We start from the raw sequence: 5960 nt of genomic DNA on the forward strand, positions 1-5960 counted from the left end.
ATAACACTGAGGATGATGATGAAGTGTTAGATCCCAGTTGGCGTGAACATAGAAGCACACAGCTCAGTAGGTCATCTGAGGAGGAAGATGAGGAGGTTACATTGCGTCATCTGTCGCAGACACGTAGTGATGTAGCCACGACGAGGGATGCATTCTCAGCCACAACTGTGCCTCTGACCAGCAGCATCCGCTAGTCTGCAGCTCTCAGGGGTGGCAAGGGTTGCAAAGCCTGGGCCTTTTTTAACACTGCAAAGGATGAGCCAACTTACCTAATCTTCCAACTTTGCAAAAAAACTGAGTTGAGGTAAAAACTGCAATAATTTGATTACTACGTGAATGAACCTTCACATGAGCAATCAACATGCTTTAGTGTGGGAATCCCATTGTGCAAAAATGCAGACCAGTGGACATCAACCACCATCAGCCCCATGAATCACATCTGCTGCTTCTTCCTCCTCCTCTGTTACCGTGCCAACTATTGAGACACAGGTTTTTGACCACTTAACCTCGGGTTCTTCACCCGATCAAGTCACGCTGACTGAGAGGCTACCTAAAGCTCTAACGAAAGTGGACATGCCTGCTGTTTTTGACCGATCTTAGAGAATGATCACACCACAAGTTTCACAATCTACAGTAACATTTCCGCCTGTACCTTTCTCACAGTCCAGCACCATACTCACCTCTCACAGCATTGCAGCCAGCCCATGGTTCTGCAGTTGTGGTTACGGAAAAGATTGTTTCCTCCTGTGCATGACAAAGCTAAGAGGTTGAACTCCACCATCTCCAATTTGCTGGCACAGAAATGCTGCCTTTCTGGCTGGTGGATGCCGATGGTATCCGAAAGCTGATGGCCGTCGCAGTCCCCCAGTACCAATTACCCAATCGCCATTATTTTTCTAAGAAAGCTATGCTTGCGCCACACCAGCATGTCGCAGAAAACATCACCCATTCCTTGACAAAATCTGTCTGCCAGGGTGCATTTCAGATGACAACGGGCAAGATTTCGCCGACCAGCAGGAGGCAATCACCCCTCAGGGGGCTCCTCGGCTGCGGAGGGACTCTTCACCGGGCTCTGGAAGCGATACTGGCGGCCTTCACACCACGAGACCTTCGGTTTTTTTAGGAACAAACACACGCCAATACGGAGGGCAAAGAAAAAAGTACGCGGACCACCAGATGACGCTCCGGTCGAAGGTAGGAGTCCAAACAAAGTAGTTAATATTTCTGACTATTCTCTTTCCCCTACTGAACTCAAGGTGTTAAATATGGGCTTATCCTTTTGCCCCACACCCAGGTGGGACTCTTTCCAACTTGAGAAAGACCTCCATCGTTTCTATAGAAACATTAGACTTAAGGTTCACTTTGATGCCACCTCCCAACTCAATACCAACACAGTAGGCACAATACCAAATCGTGACGTAGATCCCAAAATCTCTATTGAGACTCTGGGACTGCGTACCCCTAGCAATTTTATGCCACCAAAAACCAATCACGCGGTTGAAACCTTCATCAATCTCCTCGATAGGGACATTAAACAAACTATCCACGACCATCGCCTTGGCTTCCTCCCTGTCCGCCATAACCTCAATTCTGTAGAGAAACGAGCCCTAGAAACTCTCAGACAATAAAAACATTGTCATAAAACCGGCGGACAAGGGGGGCGCCATCGTGATTATGAACAGGAGCTACTACATATCAGAAATTAAGAGACAACTTTCCGATATCAACACATACAGAAAGGTACAGAATGATCCCACATTCTCAATTCGGCATAAAATCACGTCGGTTCTGGATAGACACCTTGATCTTAAGACCATCGATAACAAAACTAGGACGTATTTACTAAATCACCATCCGGTCACACCTGTGATATACATACTTCCGAAGATACACAAAAACCTTCAAAACCCACCGGGCCGCCCGATTGTAGCATCCACGGATTCTATCCTCAATCCTCTCTCAATTTTTCTTGAGAAAATTCTCACACCATATACTCGAGGTACCAAATCTTTCCTCTTAGACACAGGAGACTTTTTGCAAAAACTACACGCGATCAAGCAGGTTCCACCTGATAGTATTCTATGTACCCTGGACGTAAACAGTCTGTATACATCTATCGCCCATGACAAGGGGATTGATGCGGTATGGCTTACTTTACAGGAAGCCAATATTGACAGTGGATCACAACAGTTGTGCCTGGATCTACTTGACCTGGTCTTAAAGGGAAAACTATTTCCTCTTTGAAGACGATTTCTATGTACAGACATGCGGGACCGCCATGGGGTCTAATGTAGCGCCAGCTTATGCCAATCTTTACATGGATCGTTTTGAAAGAGACCATATTTACTGTAATACCACCTTCCAAGACCAGGCACTTGCCTGGTATAGGTACATCGATGACATTTTCTGCATTTGGCAAGGAGACCAAACAAGTCTTCTTGAATTCTGCAACCATATAAATACCATCAGACCAGAATTGTCATTCACAATTATGTACCAAGTGGATATGGTCACATTTCTGGACACCAGGGTCATTAAGGACCAGATGGGCATATTAAGTACGGACATCTATACCAAACCCACAGACTGTAATAGCCTACTTCTATATAGCAGCTGTCATCCCCGGGCCACTAAAAACAGTCTCCCAAGATCTCAATTTAGAAGGGTTTCAAGGATAGTTTCCAATCCCACCACAAGGGAAACAAGAATAAATGAAATGTCTATGAGGTTCAGGGCCCGGGACTATCCAGCACAGCTTCTTGAGACAGAGTCCATGAGGGCACTCAATGAAAATACGACCTGTCCAATCATGACCAATAAAACTGCTAGGGTACCGTTCGTCCACTATCATCACCCCTCCATGCTCAGGGTCCATAATCTGATCCGAAGGCACTGGCCTCTCTTACATAGGGCATACCCTAACATTAACATCTTCAGGAATCCTCCACTGATGACAAGACGTCCCAAAAACATCAAAGACAGGGTGGTCCGGGCTGACCTGGGATCAGGAAAACCAATAGGCACTAGAACTTTGAGTGGCCAGAGAAGGACAGGTACATTCCCTTGTCTCAGCTGTATGTGTTGCTCCAATATAATTAAAGGCAACGAGGTGGTCCACCCAAGAACGGGCAAATCTTACCAGATAAGGGATTATTACACCTGTGAATCTAACTTCGTGATCTACATCATTAAGTGTCCCTGTGGCCTGCTGTATGTGGGCGAGACGACCCAGGCCATCAGGGACAGGATTTATGCTCACAAATCCACAATCAGGTGCAAAAAAACATGGTTGCCCCTACCAGCACATTTTAAAGAGGCCAGACATAATGTAGCCCAACTCAGATTTCAGGTGTTAGAAAGGGTCCCTAGACCAAGAAGGGGTGGTAACCATATCCAAATGTTGAAACAGCGGGAAACATATTGGATCTACACCCTTGACACACTTCACCCCAAAGGCCTTAACCGTGATATAGATTGGTTAGTATAATACCTTGTCTTTTCTCCATAGATGAACTAATTCTTCTTAATCTACGTATCTCTGTGACACACTATGATTGGGTAAGATTGAACTTCAGAACACCTTTTCACCTCCCCCCTTCTTTTTTCCTTTCATTTTTCATTTTTCTTTCTCTCCCCCCTTCTCGTTTTATGGTTTGGACTCCTACATTATTATATTACTTTTATGATTTATTTCATCTAATTTGTTTCATTTACTCAGTATTTCATCCAAATTATTATATTACTTTTATGATTTATTACATTTGGTTTCATTTACTCAGTGTTTCATCCATGTTTACCATTGAAATTAGTCCAACTGCTTTTTCATTTATTATTTGCTTATTCTTCTTTTTATTTATGTCAATTTATTTTTTCATTGGAGTGTATATTACATTTATGATTTAACTTACTGCATTTATTTTTGTTTCATTTATCCGTAACCTCCATTTGAATTACCCCAACGACTGTCATTGATGTATTATGTTCTTTTATTGCTGCATTTGAATGCTTGATGTACAAATGACTCAATTGACCATGCCCCAGATATGTATCCATGCTTTTGCTGTGTCCTGTGTACACATGTTTACTCTTATAAAGAGGTATTCAATGTTAGTCCCCTAATCTTTAGGGCCACCTCCTCAACAAGTTCTAGGTTTCTCTTTCTTTCCCTCCTCTCTTCTCTGCGTAGTACTAACATTACCATGGTCACCACAACATAAGCAGGCACGCCTACCGCACACTGCGCATGCGCCTACGCTCTTCATCTCTATAGCTCGGTTTGAGCTTTATGTCTCATTGCGCAAGCGCCGGCGTTTCCTGGCAACACCTGATACACCAGCGTGGATATGACTCCACAGCGCAGGTGCCTGCTGTTTACCCACTTCCGGTCACCGGACCTATGAGCGCTATAAATGAGCGCTCAGCCTGTGTCCTCCCAGGCTTCCCACTGCTAAGGAACGGTTGTGCCAGCCCTTCCACTCCACTACTCACGTACGATTCCGGATCCGGCCACCATGTAAGTACTGGTTGATGTCACAATTAACCATTGCCCAAGATCTCACTATATTGATCACCATGCGCTTTACTTTATTGCAGTGGCACACAAATATATTCCAGGCTCATGCAGCCCTGCTACCACGTCTAACCAAAGGGGGCGCACTCACTATCTAGGTCTGTGCAGCCCTAACCTAAGGGTAACTATATCCTCCAACTTGCGCTTACCACATAACGCACCATCTATATACATTAGTATATAGTTTTCAACATCCCCACTGTGGCCTCAGCACGAGCTGGACTTTAAACTGTGGTCATTACTCACATTACTCTTATCACAGTACTCTAGTACACCTTATCCCCATAACATTGGACTGTAACTCACCACAAGTACTGGATACTGCCTCCGCACATTTAGAAAATATATCAGACTGCGGTTATTTGATTGTAATTTGCATCCATCACCCTTACCAGGTTATACGTGCCATAACTGGCCCATGCCTATCCTGGACGTACGAGCATAACTTAGTGAAGCACCTCTACTACGGTATGTCCCCATATCACTCTCTATTGTTCTGTAGCTCCTGTCTTACCATCTAGATCTAGATAGACCTTAATACTTTAACTGGTCTCCTTGAAACAACATCCATCTCTCTCTTGTGTCTCTAGCTGGTGTCCCATACTGGTTCAAGGGTCCCCATATAGGCTATACCCCAAGTCACTAGTCTTTCTGACATGGCTTCAATCCCTTATTATGCCTATTATGCCATATAGGGCTGCTTTTGTAAATATTGTATATAGTGTATATAATGTAAATCTTATGTATATCTGTTTTCATTTTTTCTAGCGACACAGTGATCAAGGCCACAGAGTGGCCGAAACGTCGTACTTGTCGCCTTTTCACGTGCAATAAACGCAATTTTTCTTGAAGCATAAATTTTGTCGCAAAGTGTGCAGTGATTATAGACTTGTACATATTGATGGGATTATTTCTCGTTCACTAGCACCTTACTTCCCTCAGTCGTGTGCTAGCCATCTCTATACTTGAGGGTGCATTTCACCACAGACACGTGGACGAGTAAGCATGGCCAAGGGCATTACATCTCGCTGATTGGGCACTGGGTGACTCTGGCGGCAGTGGGGAAAGGCGCTGCTCCACAAATCTTGGAATCCCCAAGGCTTTCAGACCATACCTCTAAACTTAATACTTCCTCCACTGCTTGTTCCTCCTCTGTCTCCTTTAGGGCCTTCACCTGCACCCTCAACCTCTGCCTTCATGAGACCCGAGATCTAACAGTGCATAGCGAACCCTCACCACCTCCGTACTGCGCAGCCCAGGCTCACCGCAATCAGGCAGTCTTAAAATTGATATGCCTTGGAGACCGCATTCATACAGCTGAAGATTTGTGGACAGCTCTCCAGGCTGAATTTGATCAATGGCTGTCTCCGCTAATCAAGCATCCAGGAAA

General features: G+C 44.6%; 1 long non-coding RNA gene across 1 annotated transcript; it reads left to right on the forward strand.

The window, feature by feature from the left end:
- Positions 1-1085: 1085 nt before the first annotated feature.
- On the forward strand, positions 1086-5354 carry LOC143818162 (uncharacterized). The gene is made up of 4 exons (XR_013224350.1): positions 1086-1194; positions 3509-3558; positions 4966-5038; positions 5339-5354. It is a non-coding gene; the product is annotated as an uncharacterized LOC143818162 (long non-coding RNA).
- The last annotated feature ends 606 nt before the right edge of the window (positions 5355-5960 follow it).

The sequence above is a fragment of the Ranitomeya variabilis genome, chromosome 3, assembly GCF_051348905.1.
Source record: "Ranitomeya variabilis isolate aRanVar5 chromosome 3, aRanVar5.hap1, whole genome shotgun sequence".
NCBI classification, from domain to species: Eukaryota; Metazoa; Chordata; class Amphibia; order Anura; family Dendrobatidae; genus Ranitomeya; species Ranitomeya variabilis.